General features: G+C 40.6%; 1 protein-coding gene and 1 long non-coding RNA gene across 2 annotated transcripts in view; both read right to left on the reverse strand.

Moving 5' to 3' along the window:
* The window catches only part of KALRN (kalirin RhoGEF kinase), a 963,226-nt gene that overhangs the window by 817,456 nt on the left and 120,717 nt on the right, over positions 1–25,053 (reverse strand). The gene's annotated exons all lie outside the window — the stretch shown is intronic.
* LOC140506505 (uncharacterized) overlaps positions 520–25,053 on the reverse strand; it is a 60,550-nt gene continuing 36,016 nt past the window's right edge. Inside the window, exon 2 of the long non-coding RNA XR_011967958.1 lies at positions 520–24,340. This is a non-coding gene — a long non-coding RNA (uncharacterized lncRNA). The remainder of the gene's footprint in view (positions 24,341–25,053) is intronic.

Genomic DNA, 25,053 nt, shown 5'->3' on the forward strand with positions numbered 1-25,053 from the left:
CCCATTTTAAAGATAAGGAAACTGAGGCATAGAAAAATTAAGTGACTTGCCCATGGCCACATAGCTAGTGTCAGAACTGGAATGTGAAATCAGACTTCTTGACTCCGATTCCATCAGGTATTCATAGAGCTCCAGCTGGAAGGGACCTTAGAGGTCATTGAGTCTAACTCCTTTTGTTATATAAATTGTGAGAGTTTTATATGAGAAAGTGAGACCCAAAGAGGTTCAAGTCAATTATATAAAGTACCTACTATGTGCAGGGCACTGTGCTAAGGTTAAATGATTCACTCAAGTGCATACAGGTAGTAGGCTGAGCATTCTAGATGATGAGGCTGTCATGAACAGAGGATATGCCTATAACTGGTATGCGTATGTAAGAGTGAACAGAGACGTCTAACTTAGAAGAAAGAATTCTTCATCTTTATCCTCCTCTTCCTCTTCCTCACACTGTAAAGCCCCTTCTATTGGAATGGTGCTTTATGGTCTACAAAGTGCTTTCACATGTATTATCTTGTTTCATCCTCATAACAACTCTGTGAATCAAGTCAAATAGAAATTATTCATTCCCATGTTACAGATAAGGAAAATGAGGCACAGAGAAATTTAAATAGCCTGCAAAAATTTACACAATCAGTGAGTGGCAGAGAAAGTCCTTCTGATTCCAAGTCTCCTGATTACAAACCCAACACTCATTCCACCAAACCTTTCTCACATTCTGAAGGAGGAAAAGTTGGCAATGTGGTTTGGAGCTAGATTAAGGAAAACCTTTTAAACCAGGTAAAATCCAGCTATATATATATATGTAATAACATTAAAGTATAGGAGAGGGCAATGTGAAACTCAACTGAATGATCCAAGTTTAGAATTACATGTTATGGGATGACAAGTTATGCTATTTTGTCACTAACTTATTTGGGTGAATTATCTTACTAGGTGGTGAAGGTATGAATGTTCTAATAAGTAGAGGGTGGTGACTGAGAATAACAGGAGGACTACCTTGGGAAGGCAGGTCTGGGGTAGGGGAGAGGGTGAGTTCAAAGCAGACGGGAGACCCGGCGTATCTTATCTGGGAGAAGCATCAGGATGGGGATAAAAGTGTAGGAAAAGGAGTTAGAAAGAAGAGGAGAAAAGCCACCTCCATAGAAGAGGTGAATTAAGCCAATGAAGTCAAAGTCTGATTATCAACTAATACATACAAGAATCCAGGCCCTAATGACTCATCCACAGAAAAAAGACATAGAGTTGTTTTTCAGTTATATCTCACTTTTGGTGACCCCATTTGGGGTTTACTTAGCAAAGATACTGAAATGTTTTGCCTCACCTATAAAATGAGAGGATAGACTAAATGATCTAACCCCATTCCAGCTCTGAATCTATGCTCCTAGGTTTTATTGTTGTTCAGTCCTTTCAGTCATATCTGACTCTTTGTGACCACATTTGGGGTTTTCTTGGCAGAGATACTGGAGTGCTTTGCCATTTCATTCTCCAGCTCATTTTACAGATGAGGAAACTGAGGCAAAGAGGATTAAGTGACTTGCCCAGGGTCACAAGTTAATTAGTATCTGAAGCCAAATCTGAACTCACAAAGATGAGTTGTCCTTAGGCCCAACATTCTATCTATGATGCCATCTATGATGCCATCTAGATGCCCAAAAATATTAGTTACCATGAAACAAGATAGATTAAAGAAAGACATCAAGAAAAATTCCTGACAGTAAGAAAGAACCAGCACACTCCTTAACAACATGCAATCTGTTATCTGCACCCCCTTCACTCTATTGGAGCGATTTTCTCAAAGGTCACCAGCATTCAAAATCAGTTGCCTTTTCTCAGTCTTTCATCTTCTCAACCTGCTCTGTAGCTTTCCATATCAATCAGGGTGGGGAAGCCTGCGGTCTCGAGGCCACACATGGTCTTCTAGGTCCTTTGGGTGTGGTTTTTCAACTGAGTCCAAGCTTTACAGAACAAATCATTTTAGTAAGGGGATTTGTTCTGTGAAGTTTGAATTCAGTCAAAGGATTGCATTACCTAAAGGGCCACCTGTGACCCTGAGGCCACAGGTAACCCACCTCTGACAATAATCACCTTTGCCACATTTCAGTAAAGTGATGGGTATGGAAGTTGGAATTCAGAAGTTTGAGACAAGAATGAACACAGAAGAAATGATACTGCTAACAGAGTAGAGTCTGGGATTCTAGGATGGGTTTTGGCTTTTGTGAGGGGATGCTAAGTCCCTTGCCTGCTATCCATTGCTGGCACTTGCCAACAGCTGGTATTTTTTCCCTTCATTCTTGCTCAGAAACAGGACAGTGGTCAAGGCAAAGCCCTGATAGGGAGAAGGCTCATGCAGAAGTCAAACTCTTTTTTTTGTACATAGCCATTATCCTTTGCCCTTCAACCACCTCATTGATTGTCTCCTTTCTTCTAAGGCAGGAGTTCTTAACCTTTCTTGAGTTGTGTACCCCTTTGGCAGTTCATGGATACCATTTAAGGACCACTTTAACTAAGACATCAACTTTAGCCAGTACAGGCATCAGTTTTTACATAACAACTGTCTCTGCACGTGCACACGTGCATGCACACACACTTAAAAGTTGGAGACTTTTTTTTAAGTCAAACCCAACATTGATTTTCATAATCATTTAGAAATTCTTTCTAATTTCTAATCAATCATCAATGGACTCCTGGTAGTCCCTAGCACAGTACCCAGAACATAGCTGACATTTAGTAAATGCTTGTTGGTTGCCTGGCACCCAAACCCTCCCATAGTAGGCATCCAGTAAATTCATTAACTGAATGACTCCCAACCCTTTCACTCTGAGTTTCACAGATGCCCATCTCTCCAGTAATCACCTTGGTCCTTCACTTTAAGATCTCCAGGAAAATGGGAGCAACTCCTGAAGAAGTCATTTCACTTTTGGACAGCTCCTATTCTTAGGAATATTTTTCTGTTATCAGGTCTAAATCTACCTCTTAGCAACTTCCCCCCATGACTACTAATTCTACCCTCTGGGGCCAAAGAGAAATCTAATCCCTTTTCTACATTCCAGGTCTTCTGATACTCAAAATTGATTATCATGTTCCCCTACCCCCCTAACCCTTTTCTATTCCAAGTTAAACATTATAGTCATAAGTAGAGAGTAGGGAGGTGAGGACTTGGTCCCAGGATATCAATTTAGCTGATGCTAAAAATATGTGAGACAGTCATTGTCCCTAAGCTTCCACCAGAAAGAGATTAGGGATGAGCAAACTTCATGAGACTGTATAAGGTTGTGCCAGTTGATGAGTGGAGAGATGACATGGCTTCAGGTCACAATGGTATGGTCGGATAGAAATCATTGGTCCCTGGGATGAACAATGATGGTAAACAAGGTGGGAGGGAAGGTTCTGTACACTTCTTTCTCCCCACCTCTCCTCTTCATTTCCACCTTACCCTGATGTCCACCCATCCACATGTGACCTCAGTAGATCCTGTCTCCTTCTTCTCGTTTATAGCGGAAGCTTGGTTGCTAAGTGTAAAGAGTTTTACACTTGAGAATCAAAAAGATGAGTTCAAATCCTGCCTTAGACACTTGGTAGGCATGTGACTCTGGGCAAGTCCCTTAATTTCCATCTGCCTCAGTTTTATCATGTATAAAATGGCAATAATAGTATAGCCTCCAGGGTTGTTGGGAGGATAAAATGAGATCATATTTGTAAATCCCGTTGCAAACCTTATAACACTATGTAAATGCTACTTGTTGTTATTTTTAATTTATAGTAGATACAGCAAGGTCCTAGATAGGGGATAACAAATGGCTTGGATCTTCTGCTGGATCACAAAAGTGTTGACTTGGTTTTTGTAGTAGCCCTCCAAACCTGAGCAGAGTAGATGCCTTCCCAACTCTACTTCATACACTCTGACAACACATACACACACACACACACACACACACACACAGAAGTGTGTGCACATTCGCATCTTCTTCATGGAAAGGAGAAGAAACCATTATGTACCCCAGTGGGGAGCTTATGGTAGGAGGGAGAGAATTTTAAAAATGAATAAATTCAGAAAAGTAGCAAGATACAAAATCCACAGAAATCACCAGCTTTCTATAATTACTAACCCAAGGAATGACACATTTTCAGTGAGGGTCAGCATAAGCTCTGCTTTGATCCTTCAAACATCTCCCCCAGGTTCTTGCGTGCTTTTTCTCAGGGAGTGTTGTGTGCAGTACCAGGCACAGGTATGTAGTTAAGGGTGTGGGAAATATCCCCAGTTTCTTCCAGTGATATTTTCACATTGTAAGTTACTCTACTCTGGATATGCTTGATCTTATCAATGTTTCTCCTACAATTTGACACTTAGAAATAATAGAATGTTCTGGATACTCTCTGACCAAAACAGGTGACAGAGGGACCATCACCCCTTTAGAAACGAACACTATTCCTCTCCATTCAGTTTAAGACTATGAGATAGTGAACTATGTCATTGTTGACACATGATGAGCTTGTAGTCCGTTAAGATGCCCAGATCTTTAAGAGATGAATTTCTGTCTGACCCAACCCCATCTTTCTTGTACTGGAACTTGAGTTCCAAATGCAAATTTTTTATTGTTATTAAATTTTGTCTAATTAATTCAATACATTCTTCTAACTCATCAAGATCTTTTTTGGATTCTGACTTAGTTATCCTCTGTAACAGCTATCTCTTCTCACTTTTTGTCATTGTCCAATGACCTCTAAGGTCCTTTCCTGGGTGTCTTGTGCAAATTTGATAAGCATATTATCTATATCCTTAACCCAGCCATTGACATTAAACCTTAAAAAGAATTTTGGTGCCATTGTTCAGTCATTTCAGCAGTGTTTGGCTTTTTGTGACTCCATTGAGGTTTTCTTGGCAAAGACACTGGATTGGTTTACCATTTCCTTCTCCAGCTCATTTTACGGATGAAGAAACTAAGGCAAACAGAGTTAAGTGACTTGCTTGGGGCCACACAGCTAGTAAGTGTCTGAGGTTGGATTTAAACTCAGGTCTTCCGGACTCCAGGTCAGATGCTCTATCCACTGCACCACCTAGCTGCCCCTCCTGGGGCTTTTAACATACTCTAAATCCATAGGTCCTTAAGGAACAAGAGCAGCCTCCTTCTGTCAAGTTGATTTTCTGATTGTTTGTGTGTATTTGTGTGTGTGTGTATGTATGTGCTTATGTGTGTACTTACAGATAACATGCAAGCTAATTTAATCCCCATGTTTCCATTACTTTGCTTTTGCCTCTTCCAGAACATGATTTGAATATCCCAGAAGCTGTTTGGAATGCTCCATCAGCCTGTTACAGATATTTTTCTCCTGTCACTCTTTTTTCCCACCATTTTTAGACTGAGAACAGTGTCTTTTGGCCAAGATGGAATGGAACTTAATCCGAGTTCCCACACCAATCCCAGAAGGAAATCACAGAATATTTAGAGCTAGTCATAGTTTGGATTCAAAACTCCCAACTCACCAAATCAAAAATCATTCTAAATGAGGCCAGATTCATTCATTTAAATCCTTGATATAAATGGGAACTTACCATGGGACAGAGAAAATTGGAAGTCAGAGGACCTGGGTTCAAGTTTGCTCTACCACTGACATCCTTTTATTTGTTCATTTAGGGGGCAGAGCAAAGATGATGGAATAGAAAGACACACATACTCGAGCTCTTCCCCCACAGCCCATAAAATACCTTTAAAGAAAGACTCTCAACAAATCCTAGAGCAGCAGAAGCCACAGAATGACGGAGTGGAGGAGATTTCCAGCTCAGGGTGACCTGGAAGGCTGACGGGAAAGGTCTGTTGCACCAGGACGTGGAGGGGAGCCCAGCCTAGCCTTAGCAGCACAGTGCTGGGAGGAGGATAGGAGCAGGACTCAGGGGCAGAATCCCCAGGAGCAGTGGAGGTTCATAGATCCCTCAAGCCACAGGTGCCAAAGGCAGCTTCAAAGGTCAGTGAGAGAGCTTTTTTACCTCTGTGACAAGGGAGCAGGGTTCTTCTCTAGCCCCAGCTCCAGGCAGTGGCTGCAGCAGTGGCAGCAGCAGCAGGAGCAGCGGGCCACTGCTATGGTGGCCAGGCAGGCAGCAGTGGCTTCCATTGTTGGATTAAGCCCCTGGGAGAATTGAGCTGCTAATCTGAACCTCAGCCCTGAGTGGTGGCCCTGCCCCTGCCTAAAGCCCCTGGGGGAATTTAGCAGCTGATCTAAATCTCAGCCAGGAGCCAGGCCAGGGAATAAACTCCTCTCCCTTGATTGTAGCACCTTGGAGGAACTGAGAACTTACAGGCTCCCAGAGTATATCCTACTCTTGACAAAGGACGCAAAAGTCAAGAAACTGGTTAGGAAAATGCCCAAAAAAAGTAAAAAAAAAATAAGACTATAGAAGGTTACTTTCCTGGTGAACAGGTATTCTCTCCCATCCTTTTAGATGAGGAAGAACAATGTTTACCATCAGGGGATGACATAAAAGTCAAGTCTTCTGCATCCAAAACCTCCAAAATAAATATGCAATAGTCCCAGGCCATGGAAGAGCTCAAAAAGGACTTTGAAAATCACATAAGAGAGGTGGAGGAAAAATTGAGAAGAGAAATGAGAGTGATGCAAGAAAATCATGAAAAGTGAGTCAACGGCTTGCTAAAGGAGATCCAAAAAAATGCTGAAGAAAATAACACCTTTAAAAATGGGCTAACTCAACTGGCAAAAGAGGTCCAAAAAGTCAATGAGGAGAAGAATGCTTTAAAAAGCAGAATTAGCCAAATGGAAAAGGAAGTTCAAAAGTTCAATGAAGAAAATATTTGTTCATTTAACATTTTAAAGTTCCTACTGTGTGCAAGACATTATCAGTGTAGTGTACTAGAAGGGGAGTAATGTATGATAAAGCTATAAAGGTAAGTGGGAGGTAGTGAAAGTCTTCAAATGACACAGAGTTTCTTTTAATCTGGAGGCAATAGGGAGCCACTGGTATTTATTGATCAGTGGAGTCACATAGTCAGACTTATGCATAATGAAAATCATTTTGAATCATCACTTATAGAAGATAAATCAGAAAAGGAATCATTTTGAGGCAGGGAAACCATCTGAGACCATTGCAATAATCCAGGTGAGAGGTAATGAGGCCCCAAACAAAAGCGGTGGCCATAACGAGAAGAGGCTGGATTCAAGAAAGATTGTGGAGTTAGAAATGATATGAAATGAGGAAAATTAGTTCTGTTTTGGTCCCATTGAGTTTGAGATGAACCCTCATTTTGAAACAACTAATAGGTGTTTGATGATGTGGGAATGGAGCTCAGGAGAGAGATGCAGGCTGGATATATAGTTCAGAAAATCATCTTCATAGAAATGATTATTTGAACTATGGGAAATGATGAGAAGAAGAGGAAGAATAAGGAAATGGAGAAAAGGATGAAAAAGAAGAAAGGGAGGAGGAGGATGAAGAAGAAGAGGAAGAAGAAGGAGAATGAAGAAGGAGGATGAAGATAAGAAGAAAAAAAGAAAAAGAGGAAGAAGGAGAAGAAGAAGAAGAGGAAGAAGAAGAACTAACAGAGAAAGCAGAACCACTATCTTGTGCTTATACAGGACCATATTGCCGGACTATGGATATCAGTGGGGACTTCAGAATAGACATGTAAAGGGATATAGAGTCTGAGCATTCAACAACTGATGATTTCACTGAGGAAGTTGCCTGGGAATGTAGAGACAAGAAGTGGCAAGGCTGAAGGAGAGAGTGGAAGGAGAGAAAAAAAATGGCCTTGGAGCCTTGGGCTACATCTCCTCCTGATGGGATGTGAAGATATTGAGACCATTCCTCAACCACATGGTGAACTTCTAGGCATCTATGTGATGATGCTATTGGGAGTCTCACTGAAATTTTCTTGCCCTTGTTCTTCCTGGACTTTGGACTCAATGTTAAACCTTGGCATGCATCCCACCCATGCCAGGAAGCAGCCTGCATAACCCTGCAGATTCATGGCCCAGTGGTGAGAAAAAAAACAGTTAAGCAAATATTGAGGTACAACATCCTCAGTCATTATCCAACGGGTGTGGGGTGAACCGACCATTTGCTTCTCCCAGGGCACAGTGAGTACTGGGCTTGGGGGAGGATTCAGTTCAGCACTTTGCTTGCAAATCACACTGGGAAACTGTTTGCTGTTTTTGTTGTATTTTCCTGATTATTTATCCTGCATTTCTATTTTAAGAAAGTTGATCTTTTAGCACTACAATTTAATGTCATGTGATTTATACTGGCTGGCCTAGCAGGGATTTAGAGAAGGGGAAAAAGAGGGACTCAGAGCAGTGATTGAATCAACAGTGATTCCGAACCAGGTTCTAGGGACCTGGATATGACATTGGGCTACTACAAACAGATAAGTGCTTAACAAGTGCCTGACCCATAGTAGGTACTTAATAAATAAATACTGGGTTGTATTAGAGATGCAACCCAATAGATAATAGATATCTCTATTGGATATTTCAGCATCTTGGCCATGAAACAGATAGATCTTCCTATCTCCACGGATACACACTCTGATACAAATATACATACATGCATATATGTATGTGCATATGTATATATATGTATACATCTAGGCACATTTTCTCCCCAGGGAAATCCTCTGAGATGGGAGTAGCAAATCCCAGGGTTCCAGACTTATCCCAGGGTCCCAGAGAATATTGTTCTCATTTCTCTGATCCTCATAGCCCGAGGCAAAATAAATTACCTTATCTCAAATAAATCGAATCTTTTGCCACCACTGAATGTCATAGAAAATATGAACTGATGACCCAACAAAAGACCCTCCATGTCCCCAATCTTTTTCTCCCAAGAGGGCTTCTCTGCCATAAGAGGGATTAACTCTATGAGAAAGTTACCCAGCTTCCACCTTGCTCTTCTCTCCTGTGTTTTCCCAGTCCTCTGTCCTCAGTCCAGACTTCTAGTACATACACATACACATACACACACACACACACACACACACATATATATGTATATATGTATGTAATCTGTGCGTCTTTGTTTAGAATTGTACATCTCTTCCTGGTGTCTTACATCTCCTATGCATTCTGTCTCCTCCATTAGACAGAGAGCTCCTTCGGGGCAAGATATATATAGAGAGAGAATTCCTTGAAAGGAAGGGCTGTCTCTTCATGAGATTATGGGTATTTTAAAAGTGGGGAACCATGACTAAACCCCTCCTCAAAAAGAGGGGATATGTCTCTCCCTCCCTTTGTTTCTTCTTCCAGCACCTATCTGCAAAATATCATTGCAGGGGATGAAGATGTTGGATGAGGGAAAGACATGGTCATTGTCATTGATTGAATAACTTAAAGGCAGATACAAACAAGTCCTTGGAGAGAGAAAACTTCATAAAAGGGAAGGTATTCAAGTGCAGTAAGGGGGAGCAAGAGAGGAAGGGGCAGGCAAGAGATGGGAGAGATCTATCTGAATAGCTTGGGATCTCAGCACTTTCTCTGCATTATGATGTGGTATCCTTTTAATCTATTCCCTTGACACTGATTATTGAGATTTACTATCTTGTCTGCTCATCTATCTCTTTGTCCATCTAGCTTGCCACTGAGATTTCTTCACACCCCCCACCCTTTTGCCCTGGAAGAGGGTTGCCATAGCAACAGAGTTCTGTTTCACATAGATACAGAGTGGAGATGCCTGGGAGTGTGAAGATATTATAGAAGTATCATCTCTTTCCACATCGCCAGCACCTTCCACCACATTAGTCAGAGCTAGCAGACTTAGAACATAGTTGCATAGATGGAAAGAACTTTGGAGTTACCTGGTCTAACCTATACACAAATAGGAGTAACTCTATAGTATCCTTGACAAGTAGTCATGCCTCCACTCCTTGAACACCTTCGATGTCAATGAACTCAGTGCAGAGCTAGGTAGCACATTCCACTTTTGGACAATTCTAATTACTAGAAAGTTCTTATTACTACTGAGCCAAAATCTGCTTCCATACAGTTTGCAGTCATTGGTCCTGGGAGTCTTCTCAGGGCCAGCAGAGCCTGCCTACTCCCTCTTCTATGTAACAACACTTCAAATATTTCAAGAAAGGAATAATGTCCTTTCTAAATCTTCTATAGGCTTCAACAAATCTCTATGTGGCAGAGTTTCCAGGTCACCTTGATTAATCAGCCAAAAAGCAATTATTAATCTCCAACTTCATGCCAGGCATTACAGTCATCATCCTTCACAACATGCAACAGCTCCTCAATGACTTCCTAAGATAGAGCAGTCAGAACTGGATGTAATACTCCAAGTGCAGTTTGGCCAGGGCAGAATTTAGTGGGACTCTTGCTTGTCTTGTCCTCAATGCCATAGTTCTGTCAACACAGACCACATTCACTTTTTGGTAGTGCTTGTGTCATAGGGTTGGCTGAATTCACAGTCTTTTTCATCTAAATCACACTCATGCCATATGCTCATCATCTCATACAACTCATTTTTTTAAAAATTCAAAAACCAAACCAAGCAATTTAGAAGGCTTGAGGTTTTTTTTTAATAGGCTGTTGAATTTCGTTGGGGGAAAGGGGCAAAGAAACATGGGCTCAAATTTTTACTGCATTACTTAATTTTGTGGTTTTAAGTGAGGCATATAATCTCTCTGCTCTTTCAATTCCTCACCTATAAAATGCAAGAGTTGGACTAACTGAATTCTAAGGTCAACCCTTCCAGCTCAAAAAGTTATAATCATATGATCCTATGAAATTGGAGGGGCACAGGGAGTGTGCTTGAGTCAGTCCTGACAAGCTCCTGAGAGCTGATTGTACCTCTGAAATCAGCAAAGGCTACAAATCAGGGCTTGATTTATTATTTTATTGATTGTCTAGACTAAAGGAAGTGATGAAGGAAATGTTAATAATGCAAATTAAAGTTAAAAGTATGTTGTACATACTTTTTTCTGGAGAGCCAGTTTTTAAACACTTGCTTAAATACTCTTGGAGGTGCCCTTTCAAATTCGTATAAAATTTCTATAAAATAATAAGGAGAGGGTAGGAGGCGCAGTGGCAGTAGTATGGATAAAGGAATTTCAGAAGCAATATTTTCCCCATAAGAAATAACTGAAGAATTCTGCCAATATGAGGATGCAATACTCTTATCTTCATGCTCCCCTTATTTCGAAGCAACTGGAGGTCTCAGGACTTAAGTCTACAGATTAAGCTAATTTCAGTCCTCATTGACTTGCTTCCATATCCCTCTAACTCCATACAAATACATATAGAACTCTGCTCTCCTGTTGACACTGGGCACAAGACCCAAGTTCCTGGGCCAGAGTCCAAGATACTAGTCTGGAAAAAAGCATACAAACATCCAATGCAAGGGAGATGAAGGAACCTAGCCACCTGATATTGCAAGATAGAGTTGTATGACAAATAGGGAATTCTCAAAATCTGTATACCTCAAAGACATAGATCTATAGTGATTCTATATGAGAAAAAACATACCCCACTATCAAATATTATCTTCTGCTCGTTCTTGTCATTGTTGTGGTAATACCATTCCTTGGTGGGAACACAATTATTACCAGGTAACTGATTTGTCTGAGGGAGAATGAGCCCCTAATCATGGACCTCAAGGAATCTTTTGGAATCTTGGAAACTTACTGAGGTCATCTCATCCATCCAGCCTCAGTGGATGATTTTTATCCACAGAACCACTGAAATCTTGGATCTCGGAGTTAAAAAGAGACAACAAAAAAGGATAGGGGTTTTTTTTAGCTATATTTGGAAAAAGAGGATGATCAATGAAGAGATCCAATAGATTAGGATGGATGTGATGAGAATAATTATATTGTATTTGTCCTACGTTCTCAAAGAAGACCATGACATCAGGGAAATGATGATATGACTTGCAGTTGACTTTGGTTTGAGTGAGGGAGGGCTGTGCAAGGTCACCAGCCTCACTTTCTCCTCCTGAGTCATCTGAATCCAATGACCAGGTATTTATCAGGATGACTGAAGGTGACCCAAGATGCAATGGGAGACCCTTGCCCTTTTAGGCTAAGGCTGTTTCAGGTACTCACTTAAAGTGAGGTAATGCCCATTCAGGGAATAGGCTTCCCCTATTTAAGAAGTGAGTTAAGGGTTGTCCCCTTTAATGAAAAAGAACACAAAACCAAAAATCAAGCTGGGAGGGGAAGACAGGGCTGCTGTTCCAAAGAGAAACAGTTACCATTGACATGAACCCAAAATACAATCATTACATAGAGCTTGGAAGGAAAGGAAGGAAGGAAGGAAGGAAGGAAGGAAGGAAGGAAGGAAGGAAGGAAGGAAGGAAGGAAGGAAGGAAGGAAGGAAGGAAGGAAGGAATCTAGTATTTACATGATGCTTTAAGCTTTACAAAGTGCTTTGCAAATTTTAACTCATTTGGTTCTCACAAAAACCCTGGGAGGTAGATGTTCTTATCATCTCTATTTTACCGATGAAGAACAGATAGAAGTTAAGTGACTTGCCAGGATCACACAACTAATAAGTGTCTGAGTAGGGATTCGAACTTAGGTCTTCCCTACTTCACATCCAGTGTTCTGTCCACTGAACCTCCTAACTAAATGCTTAATTACTCAACTCTTCATCTGGCTCTTTTTTCTCTTCTGAGGAAGATGATCTTTGGACAGTAAAGGAAAGAATAAAAATTACTAGAAGGGAGCTGATACCCAAGATAAGGTCAAGAGATAGTAAACAAGCACCTACCTGTCATCGATGATTTCAAATTTCTAGACCAAGGCAAAGTACCTAATCAGGATATTGACATAACTTACAGATGTGGTTGAACAGAGTATGAGAGAGGATTGGAGAAAGGGAAGCGTCATCCTCATTTTCAAGAAAGGGAAGATTAAATAGAGCTGACATGCTATAGTCCAATAAGCTTGACCTTGATTCTTGTCCAAATTCAAGGAAATATTAGTGAAGGGAAGGCTACTACACAGAAAAAAAAGGAAGCAGTGATTACAAAAAAGCCACCATGGCTTTGTTGAGATCAAATTATGCCAGACTAATTTGACTTCCTTTTTTTGTTTGTTTTTTGGGGCAGTTTTTGACAAGATTATTAAACTGGCAGACCATGGGAATTCTGAAGACAGTTAATCTAAGTTTTAGCAAAGCCTTTGATAAGATTTCATGTTATTCTTATGGAAAAGAAGGAAAGATGTGAACTCCTTGGTGATACGATTAGGAAAATCTAGAATTGATTGAATGACCAAACCCAAAAAAGAATTATTAATTGTTTAATAAATTTTGAAGGAGGTCTCTAGTAGTGTAACCCAGGCATCTGTGTATGGTGTCATGCTATTGAAAATTTTTATTAATGACTTGAACAAAGGCATACATGGCATATCTATCATATTTGTGGGTGAAACAAAGCTAAGAAAAACGGTTCACATACTGGATCACAGAGTTAGAATCTAAAATGATCTGGTATAGCAATTGTACCCACCAAGTGGGGAAGAAAAAAATCAACTGACCACGTAACATTCCCTTTTCTCTTTGTTACAAGGAGAACAAGTCTGAACTTTCTAACTTAGCAAGTATTGAGAGGAGCATCCTTCCATGCCAAGGATCATAGGAATGTTCCTCTGAATTCAGTTAAAGAATTATCATCATTCAGCTACATAATTGCACCTGAATAGTCTCATTGTTCTCACTTTGACAATGCATTAGAAACTGGGTTTCTTCTCTGAATAAATAGTGGATTTACATGGGGAAAGACTGAAAAGTCATTTAGTAAAATAAACTTTTAAAATTCCAATTATATTTGCTCTCTCTGTCTCTGTCTCTGTCTCTGTCTCTGTCTCTCTCTCTCTCTCTCTATGTCTGTCTCTCTCCCTCTCCTTATTTTGCTTCAAGTATCTTTTTTTTCTGTTTCATATTATTAAAGCTGAACTAGGGGCCACAAAGGCTGGAAATATTCCAGGCCTCGCTGGACCTCTGAGAGCTCTTGGTTGCTAAGGGCTGATTTCTTCCCAGACAAACCACAAAGCCACTCTCTCCTGGCTTCATCAGCCCTCTCCATCCCTTTCCAGAGTCATGCTACATGCAAAATAAAAGCTCTGTTCAGGTTGGCCACAGCTCGTGCAGTAAGTTACTCTCTCCTTGGCTCTTCATTTTCATTCAGCCTCAGACAGATCAGCCCAGGCAATAAGCCCAAGAGGGTGTTGCACAGTATCTCCAGACTGAGTTCCCTGTCTACTGGCTCTTCTCTCCACATGGGTTTTTTTTCCTCCTTGTATGTGATTTCCCAAATGTTGTGAAGCCAGATCCTGAGTTCTGGAAGCAGCAAATTTCACTGCTCCCCCTACAGACCTCAGGATGACTCAGCCAAAACAAAAAAAGTATAACTCGTATACTGCCTTTGCTCATCAATACTCTTGCCAATGTAGACACTTTAAAACATTTTCTGGAATTTTCCTAAGTAGTAGAAGAGAGAGAGAAGAGCTGGGCATCATAGAGGGTCCCTGAATAGAGACCGAAATTACTCAAAAAGGCCTTTTGCTGGTCAGGCTTTGTAAAAGAGCAGTTTCGTAACTAGATGGTATGTAACATGGACTTGCTTTCTTCCTGAAAATTCCTGTTCCTTCCTAATCTGGAGGCTACTTAGTATAAGGAAATGCATGCTGGTTTTGGACACTGAAGGCATGGGTTCAAAGCCTACCTTTGCCACTTGACTATCTATGAAAACTTGGATGGATGACTTAGTTTCTCTAGCCCTCAGTTTTCTTACCTATAAAAAGAGGCAGGTGAGACTAGACATCTTAAAAAGTCCCTTCCAGCTCTAAAGCTATATTCCTATGACCACAGACTCACAGCAACAGGTGAGCCTTATTCTAGGAGGTTCCAAGAGGACGATGAAGAGAAAACGGGTGTCAGGCAAGAATAGTGTTGTCTCAGCAATGGAAAATGGATGAGAGTTCTATAAAACAGTCATCTCTCTACTGCAGAAAGGAACCAAGATAAAAGACAACTGGTGATCCAGAAACAATGGCCAACCCAAAACTCGTTTGTTTGCATTCTAACCTCCCTTAGCAGATTTCCCTCCTTAACATTAAAATGAGCAGAATCCTGAGCAATGGTTAGTGGGTTAGTTTTAGAGTCAGCAAGACCTTGGCTCAAGTCCAGTGGCTGTTGACAGAAACTGTATGTAGGTAAGTCACTTAACTTCTCAGCTCCTCCAAGCAATTCTTTCAGTGTGTAAATTACAGAGGGTTCTGCCTTGGTATGAATGGAGGTTCCACATCAAGAGCTCTCCTTAGAGAGGAAATCACCATACACAGAGACAGAAAAAGAGTTAGAAACGTGTCCAGTTGTGTCTGACTCTTCCTGACCCCATTTGGGGTTTTCTTGGCAAAGATACCAGAGTGGTTTGCTGTTTTCTTCTCCAACTCATTTTTCAAATGAGTAAACTGAGGCAAACAAGGTGATTTGCCTAGGGTCACACAGCTACTAAGTGTCTGAGGCCACATTTGAACTCAGGAAGATGGGTCTTCCTGACTCCAGGGCTAGCACTCTATGTACTGTGCCACCTAGCTGTCCGCTTGTGTATATGTAGAGATATAGAACTGTAGTTCAATGTATACATGCTTATGTGCATATATATGTGTATATATTGTATATGTAAAGTGTGTATATGTGCCTTGTATTCTCCAAACATACAGCATAGCTGAGAAGACAAGGAAATCCAGCCCGGGAGTAAATCCTTTCCACAGTTAATCTACATATGTGTGATCCTGGGCAAGTCACTTAACTTTTCTGTCTGTTTCACTTTCCTCATCCATAGAATGGGGATAATAAGATCACCTATCTCCCAGTGAGAATCAAATTAGATAATATCCATGAAGAACTTTGCAAACTTTAAAGCACTTATATAAATGCTATCATATTATATAATACATTATACAAACGTTAGCTATTATAATTATTATAGCATATGTAATATTGATATATGATATATTTTATCATATTATTTATACTATAATATATCATATTATAATAATTACTGTTATAATGTAATAATAATGAATTATTATTATTACCTTTGAACAACTGAGAATTGGTTAATATTAGTGTAAATTTATCCCCTCGTCCTCAAAGAGCCCCACCTGTCTATCTGACCATCCTTGGAAGCCTTTCCATAAACTATGGCACCGAGACCCACAGAATCCCTGCCAATAGAATTTTTTCAATCACACTATTTCCTTGCATACAAACCACCCTTGCCCACCAGCTGCATCTAACATCACAGCTGCCACTTACTGGCTGCTGCCATTTGCTTAAGAGGCAAGAAGTCCCACCAAATGATTATAGCCAATATTTGCATCCTGGATATTCGACTCCAGGGGCCATACTTTAGGAGAATGGATGCAGTAAGTGCTGTCCATTCCACCAAATATCTATTATAATTAGAATCCCTTGTATTTATATTGCACTTTGAGTTGTCCAAAACACTTTCAATATGTCTTTTAGTTGACTTTACCCTCATAAAACCTGTTACTTAGATAGAACTAGGAATTATCATCCTCACTTGACAGATGGGAAATTTGAGACACAAAGAGATGGGAAATGGCTTGCCCAAGAGGCAAGTCATGGCAAATTGGAGACTAGGAACCAAGAAATTCCTAGTCTAGGACTCTTTGGTCTTAAAGAATGGATGAGAAGCCAAACCTACAGATTTCAGAGGTGTGAGAAGCAACCATTCTGGATGAATTTTCATGTTGAATTGTAGAGAAGCAAAATGCTGAGATTGTCTGTTATTTCCTTTTCTCATAGACCATCACTTCTCCACAAGGCAGCAGAGAACAGGCTCCATGACTTCGTCCAATCTGTTTCTAGGAATAGCACTTGTCCCCTTGCCTTCTGCCTTCACTGAGCCTCCCCTTGCCCACTTTCCAACCCCAGGCAGTCCCAGAACTCATCAAGGATGCTTTTAGGTTTCCAAAGGATAGAGAGGGAAAGGTGTGGTCATGTCGCAGTAGGTTTGAAAAATACTTGGGATATTAGTGACCTGCAAATTCACCAGGAGACAAGGATGTGACAAGACAGATACAAAATCTATTATCCTTCCAGACAACAGTGAGAGGCAAAGCATGTAGATGAAGGAAAGGTAATATGCCTCTGGTCTCATCTGGACCATTGTGTTCAATTCTAAGTACCACTCTTTGGAAGGACATTGACAAGTTAGAGTGTGCAGAGGAGGGTTACCAAGATAGTGAGGGGACTGGGAACCAGGGCATGGATAAGATAGATTGAAAGAACTGGGAAATGTTTTTTTTTGGAGAAGACTTCATGGGGACATGGTAACTGTCTTCAACTACTTGGAGTAGTGACATATGGAAGTTGGATTGGACTCATGCAGTTTGTCTCCAGAGGATGGAGGCTGTAGTGATGGGCAGAAATTGCAAAGAAAAATTTATGCTCAATTTAAGTAAAAGCTTCCTAACTGTCCAAAAGTGAAGTGGGCCTCCTTGAGAAATAGTGAATTTCTCCTTAATGTAAGTTTTCAAGCAAAGGATGAATGACTATTTGTGGGGGATGTTGTAGAAGGTATCCATTTCAGATATAGGCTTAGGCTAAATGACCTTTTGGGTCCCTTTCAGTTCTTGGGATTCTTTGCTGAATGCTTAAAAAGGACCATAAAAGTAAGGTTTTTTTTTTTTAAATTTAATGCCAAGCACAGCATCATCTCATTTACTCAAACTTGTAACAATCTCTACCATTCAAAATAAAACCTCAAATCCAGAAGTTAGCATATATCTCTGAGTAGTGAGGAAAAGAGATGCCATCAAGCCCAAATGCTTTCCTTCCAAAGCAGAGGCATGCAGGCTTGTATAAACCAGAACTTCTATTGACATAGAATTGCTTTTTGATCATGGCATGGAGTTGACTGTGTATTCTCTAAGGTTCCCCCAATTAAAATGTGAACTCATTGAGAGCAGGGGCTGTCTCATATTTTTCTATTTGCAGCCCCAGCACTCAGCACAAGACTCTATTCTTAATAAATCCTTTGCCTTTTGTTCATTTATTCATTCAAATCAGCCAGCTACACTGCTTAAATCAAGATCAAGTATTTCCAAATTTTCACAATTTTATCTACGAGTATGCGCCCTGCACCTATGGAAATTATGCTCTTTCCTGCCTCAGTAAACTATTTCATGAGTTTCTGTGATCAAAAACAATGCATTGCTTGTTGACCAGCTTCTGGTGGTGTCTTTCTGAATTCAGTTAAACTGGTTCTCAATCTGTAGCCATGCCCACACTTGAAAGACTTATAGTTCATACCAGCACATATGAGAAATTTCAAGCCATTGGTGGGGCTTTAGAAAATCCCCAGTCATTTCCAGGTGGTCATGGAACAAGAGTCTGGCTTTAGTGGAGGATTAAAATCAGTAACCTTAATCCATGCCCAACAGCAGCTAGGTGATGCAGTGGATAGAGCACCATGCTTGGGATTCATAAAACTTCTTTTCCTGAATTCAAATCCAGCCTCTGATACTTACGTGACTGTGGGCAAGTCACTTAACCTCATTTGCCTCAGTTTCCTCATCTGTAAAATGAGTTGGATGAGGAAATGGCAAGGCCCCATTTCCCCAAATGGGAACACGAGTTCAACATGACTGAAATGACTGAACAACAAAATTCATGTCCAAAATTATACAGGGGAGGTAACATCGCCCACAGAGGTCAAGGGACTCAAGCAAATCAAGCATCTAGTTAGTGGCAAAGCCTAGCCAAGACTAGAACTCAGGTTTTGGGCATCTCAGTCTAGGACTTTACACCACTGTGGGTGTTTCTAGCCTTTTCTTCAGAAAGGACATTCATAGCGGTCTAAATCTTACTGTTAGATAGGATCTCACATGTTGGAGGGAAATGAAGGAAAAACAGACAGAAAGAGGCACAGAAAGAGACAGCAGAGACATGGGGAGAACCCAAGAGCCAGAGAAGGCTATACAGCCCATTCCTGTTCTCAATTTGCTGCTGCTGCTACCATTCCATCAAAAAGCTCTTGGTCCCTCTGATCTCTTTAACCCTCCTTAGAATTCACTGGCAAACAACTCACTGATTTCATTTAGGATTTAAGATGTCCAGAGAAGGGGAAGTTATTTGTTGAAGGTCATCTGGCAGCCAGGGAGTATCTACCAGAACTGGGATTTTAACTAATAGGCTTGGCACCAAATCTGGTGTTCTTTGTAGCACACCATGGTTTGATTCTATCCAAGACGGATTTCTCCCATTGTCCTGAGAGATGCAGATGTTAGATTTAAATGAAGGCTACAGCCCAGGAATAATGGTAAAACAACAGATTGTTTCTATGTTGTTACTTTTTTTTCTCAAGCTAAAGATTTAATTACGCATACCTTTTCATATGCATAAAGCCAGCTGAGACTGGCATAGGTGATGCAGAATAGTAAGGAACCTCTGAGGTCATTTAGCCCAGGAGTCACCAAGATCCTTTCAGGGGGTCCATGACGTCCAAACTATCTTCATAATAATACTAAAAATGTTTAATTTCTAATATGGTAAATATTAATAGATATATCCAACTGCATGCTGGTAAATGCTTAACAAGTACTCTTGTGGCAATGGTGGTGATTTATTCATGGTGCATTTTAAAGTTAAACATTTGCTCCTTCCCTTTATTCAGTACAGACAATCAGTAAAACAATAAAGCAAGCCCCCATGTGGCTTTTTCCTGATTTCTGAGGTGTAAACACTCACACTGAACATGTAATCATCAGCTCTTCAGAAGCTACACAAACTGGCTGCATCATAGAACTTATATAAACAGAAGCTCTTTGGGGAACGGAAAGATGGCCCTCAATAATTTTTAAAAGTATAAAAGGGCACTGGGATCAAAAAGTTTGGGAATCTCTGATCTAATCTAATCCTTTATTTTACAGATGAGGAAACTGGGACACTGAGAGTTTTTAGTCACTTGCCTTAAGTGCCAAGTGGCAGTTGGGAAATGAGCTTAGGTCCTCTAACACCAAATCCAACATGGGTTCTACTGTACCATCCTACCTCCAAGCAGCCACTTTATAAAGCAACAATAAGGTGAGAACAGAAATGTTTTGATGAAGAAATCTGCTCATTTATGGTGGTACAGTGGAGGCTCAGAATCAGGAACACTCATGTTCATGAATTCAAATCTAGCCGGCGACACTTACTAGCTACATGACCCTGGGCAAGTCACTTAATTCTTTGTCTCAGTTTCCTCATCTGTAAAATGAGCTGGAGAAGGAAATCGCAAATCACTGAAGTATCTTTGCCAAGAAGACCCCAAACGGAATCACAAAGAATCAGACACAACTGAAATGATAAACAACAATAATAAAAACTTCCTGGACGTAAATATAGCTGAGGTATAGGGGGATAAAGAGAGCACTGGGCTGGGAGTTAGGAAGACCAGAGTTTGAATCCTGCCTCAGATATCTCCTAGCTGAATGTCCTTGGTCAAGTAACTTAAAACCTCTCTCAGCCTCAGTTTCCTTAAAATGGGGATGAAAGTAATAGTATCTACCTCATAGGGCTATTATGAGGATTCAGTGAGATAATATTTATAAAGCGCTTTGCAAATCTTGAAGTGCTATATAGATATGGGTCTCAGGGCCAGTGAGGGGAAGGGGCTGATTACATCATACCATTCCCTTTTGGAATATCATGTAATTCCAAAAGTCTTCAAGACCTATCTTGCCAGAGTTTCCCTCATAGTCACTCAAAATGTGTGATCAAGAGGTTCCAGCTGGATTCTTTGCACACAGTTTCCCTCAGGAAAGTTGGCTGTAGACATTTCTTTATCCATACATACACACATACATGCTTTCATTCAACAAATATTTATTTAATGTCTTCTACTTGTAAGGCATGGCAGACCTATTGTTGGTGTGGTTCATTCTTCATTTTTGATGAGAATCTGTAGTGGTAGATACCACACAAGGCTTGCTTTTGAGTCACTTAGAATTCTACCTTGGGAAGGGCTAGTGTACAAATAATGATACAAGGGAAAGTGAGGTCAGTGTAAAGTAGAGGTCAAGGCAAAGTTTTCTAAGAATTCTGAGGAGGGCGAGAGCACTTTCATCCAGGGGTAAGGAGCCGGGTCAGAGAAGGCTTCATTTAACATAATTACTGAAAAATAAAACAAGAAGTGTGTGTTCTGGTTACTAGTGCTCTTACCTTTCCTTCCCATTGCATTGTAGGGAAATCCCCTATTCTCATCTTGCTAGTTTCTGTTTTTTTCCTCTCATCACTTAGGTTGCACATATTTGCCACCCACAGCCCTTTGACTAAGCCCCTGGTAGGCAAAATCCTTGGCATCCCCTAGCTCCTGGCTTGGCAAGATGAAAGAAAGCCCAAGCTTTTTGGCTGAGGTTCATACAGAGATATATTTAAATTCTCTGATTATCCAGCTGTAAGTCATTAGGAGACCAAAGGGAAAATAGGATATTGGGGACATTCAAAACATCTTGCTGTCAATTTTCCCTCAGAGAATATATTGGTTCCCTTATGAAGGTGGGAGTGTTTTGCCTAAATTCATAGAATTGTTTTTAGCATCTGCTAACTGGTACAACTCCCCTTTTCTATAATCTTAGCAGCTCCAATAGGTGACACCTACGCACATTCCTTGTTTTGTTTTGCATTTTTCTCCCTATTGATGCAAAATATATCATAAATGGCTTTATGGAGAACTCCTACTCATAGCTACTCCCAGCACCAGATCTCAAAATGTGTTCCCCAAGGTTCACGATTGCTACAACTATAAATAAATAATAACACTTTGCATTGGTAAACCACCTGTTCATCCACACACTGACCCCGGGGCGCTGGAGTTTGGAGCAGAGGGCAGTCAACTCTTGGCCGAGGGTCTGATAAAGGCAATAAGTTACACGAGTCAATGCCTTGTGGGAATGGTCCTCTTGGATCTTTGCCTTGAGCAAACCACCTCTTTGGGTCTATAGATTATGAACTGCATGAGGACAAAGAGTGGTTCTGTGTGTGTGTGTGTGTGTGTGTGTGTGTGTGTGTGTGTGTGTGTGTGTTTGAATCTAAAGTATAGCACAGTGTCTTGTGCCACTCAAAGGGACACAGATTTAGCCCTTGGCATCAAATTCAATTCCCTCATTTTGCATTTCCTTATTCCCTCTGAGGCACAGAAAGGTTAAGTGACTTGCCCAGGGTCACACAACTAGTAAGTGTCTAAAGCAAGATTCAGTCTCAGGTCCCCTTGTTTCCAAATCCAGCATTCTGATCACTATGGCAAGTGAATGCTTGTTGAGTAGAACCAAGCCTCAGTTTCCTCCATTGTAACATGGGGTAAGGGGAAGGAGGTTAGCAGAGACAGCCTTTAAAGTTTCTCTGAACTCTAAGTTCTTCTTAACTATTCAAGATTCAGCTTAGGTCCCACCTCCTGGAGGTCTTCCCTGATCACACCATACCATGGCAAATCCTCACTCTTGGAGGCATAGAAATGGATACAATAGAATGCTGGACTTTGATTCAAAAAGTTTATTGTTGCTGGCCCCATTTGGGGTTTTCTTGGCAAACATACTAGAATAGTTTGCCATTTCCTTCTCAAGCTCATTTTACAGATAAGGCAAATGGAATTAAGTGACTTGCTCAGGGTCACACAGCTAGGAAGTGTCTGAGGATGGATTTAAACTCAGGAAAGATGAGTCTTCCTGACTCCAAGCCCAGCATTCCATTCACTGTGCCACCTAGCTGCCCTGAGTCAAGAAGACATAGGTTCAGTGACCCTGGGCAAGTCATTTAACCTCTGTTTCAGTTTCCTCATCTACAAATTGAGAGAGTTGCACTTGATGACCTCTCAATTCCCTTCTACCTCTAACTCCATGATCCTATCATTTCTTAATACCTATAACACTATACTCCCTGAGGGGCAAGAGGGGCAAAGGTCAGGAGGTAGGGGAAGGAACAGCAATAACAATAGCTAGCATTTATAGTGCAATTTAAGGTTTGTAAAGCACCTTACAAGTATTATTTCATTTGATTCTCACAGCAACCCTGTGAAGTAGATGCTATTAACATCCCTATTTTACAGATGAGAAAACTGAGTCATAGAGAGATTAAGTGACTTGCCTAGAGTTGCACAGAAAATATCTGAGGTCACATTCGAATTCAGTACAAGCCATTTGCCAATTGATAAAGGATATGAGCAGGCAGTTTTCAGATGAAGAAACCAAAGCTATCTATAGTCATATGAAGTGCTCTAAATCACTTTTTGATCACATTTGAAATGCAAATTAAAACCACCTCACACCTATCAGATAGGCTAGTGTGACAAAAAAAAAAATGGGAAATGAAAACTGTTGGAGAGGATGTGGGAAAATTGAGACACTGGTTGGTGGAGTTGTGAACTGATTCATCCTTTCTGGAGAGTAATTTGGAATCATGTTCAAAGGGCAACCAAACTATGCATACCCTGTGATCCAGCAATACCTCTACTAGGTCTACATCCCAAAGGGATCATTAAAAAGGGAAAAGGACCCACATGGGCAAATATATTTATAGTAGCTCTTTTCATGGTAGCAAAATATTGGAAATCGAGGAGATGTTCATCAGTTGGAAATGGCTCAACAAGCAGTGGTATATGAATGTGATGGAATACAAGAAATGCAATACCAAATGAAGAACAGGCAAATTTCTGAAAATTCTGGAAAGACTTGTACAAACTGATGCAAGGTGAAATGAACAGAATCAAGAAAACACTGTACACAGTATCAGTAACATTGTGTGATGATCAGTTATGAATGATTCAGCTTTTCTCAGCTATACAATCATCCAAGACAAGTACAAAGGACTCACGAAGGAAAATGTTATTTCATATCCAGATAAAGAACTGATGGACTCTGAATGCAGATGAAAGTGTTGTTTTTCACTTTATTCTTTCTTGTGTATTTTTTACTTTTGATCTATTTTTTTCTTTCACAACTGTGACTAATATGGAAATGTTTTTGCATGACAGCACATGTATAAACTTTATCAAATTGCCTACCATTTTCAGAAGAGGGGAGGAAAGGGAGGGTGAAAAATATTTGAAAAAAAATCAAAATCTTGTGAAGATGAATGCTAAAATTTGCTTGACATGTAACTGGGGAGGGAGGAGAATAGAATACTATTAAACTTTTAAAAATAAATTTAAAAATAAAACAGATTTGAGTTCAAATTTCCCTGATGCCAAATCCAATAGTCTATCCACTATGCCACCCAGTTGCAGGATATAGAGTCAAACAGCTTGACTTCAAATTCTTCTACCTCCATGTGTGACCTGTGTGATGATGAGCCAGTCAATTCAACACTGGGCTTGTTTCCTCGCCTGCAAAATGGATGGGATGAATTAGTTGACCTCACAAATCTCATCCAGATCAAAACTGATAATGACTGATGACAATGATCCATTTGACACTTAGCAGAACCCTCTTGCTAATGTGAGTTAACCGTTCCCTGTGTTAATTTTGACTCCTGAATCAGATTGTAAACTCCTCGGGAGCAAAGACCAAATCTCAGAATTCTCCTTATTCACACAGTGTCTGGTCCAGGTGAACATTAAATATTTGTGGATTCCATCCTACAATCATGGCTCCCTGCTGTCAATTAGAGTCGGGCTCCTAGGCTGTGTCTGCTTTTTCTCCCCTTCACTGTTGGGGGGGATGAAAATTGTTTTCACTAGTGGAGGCCAATTGAGTGAAAGATCAATAACTGTCTTGACCTTGATAAGAAACCCCCAACAACAGCTCTGGGCTACTCTGAATAACCTCTAAGGCTATTAAGGTGATTCAAGTGAATCCGATTGATGGAATGATTAAGCTACCAAGAATCCACAGCTGTTGTATCTGATCTGTCCTTCTGGGCTGGCCTCATCAGTGAATAACTACTTATCATATTTCAGGGTTTCCTAAGGAATAACCTCCCTTGGCTGTAGTTTCCAATTCCCCAGATTAGGAAAGGGGAAGGAGGAGAGCTGAGGTGGGGGAGTATAGCCTATTCTTCCAAAAGCTGTGCTCTCAGGTGCACCTCTGGGATTCTTAC

Source organism: Notamacropus eugenii, chromosome 5, assembly GCF_028372415.1.
Source record: "Notamacropus eugenii isolate mMacEug1 chromosome 5, mMacEug1.pri_v2, whole genome shotgun sequence".
NCBI classification, from domain to species: Eukaryota; Metazoa; Chordata; class Mammalia; order Diprotodontia; family Macropodidae; genus Notamacropus; species Notamacropus eugenii.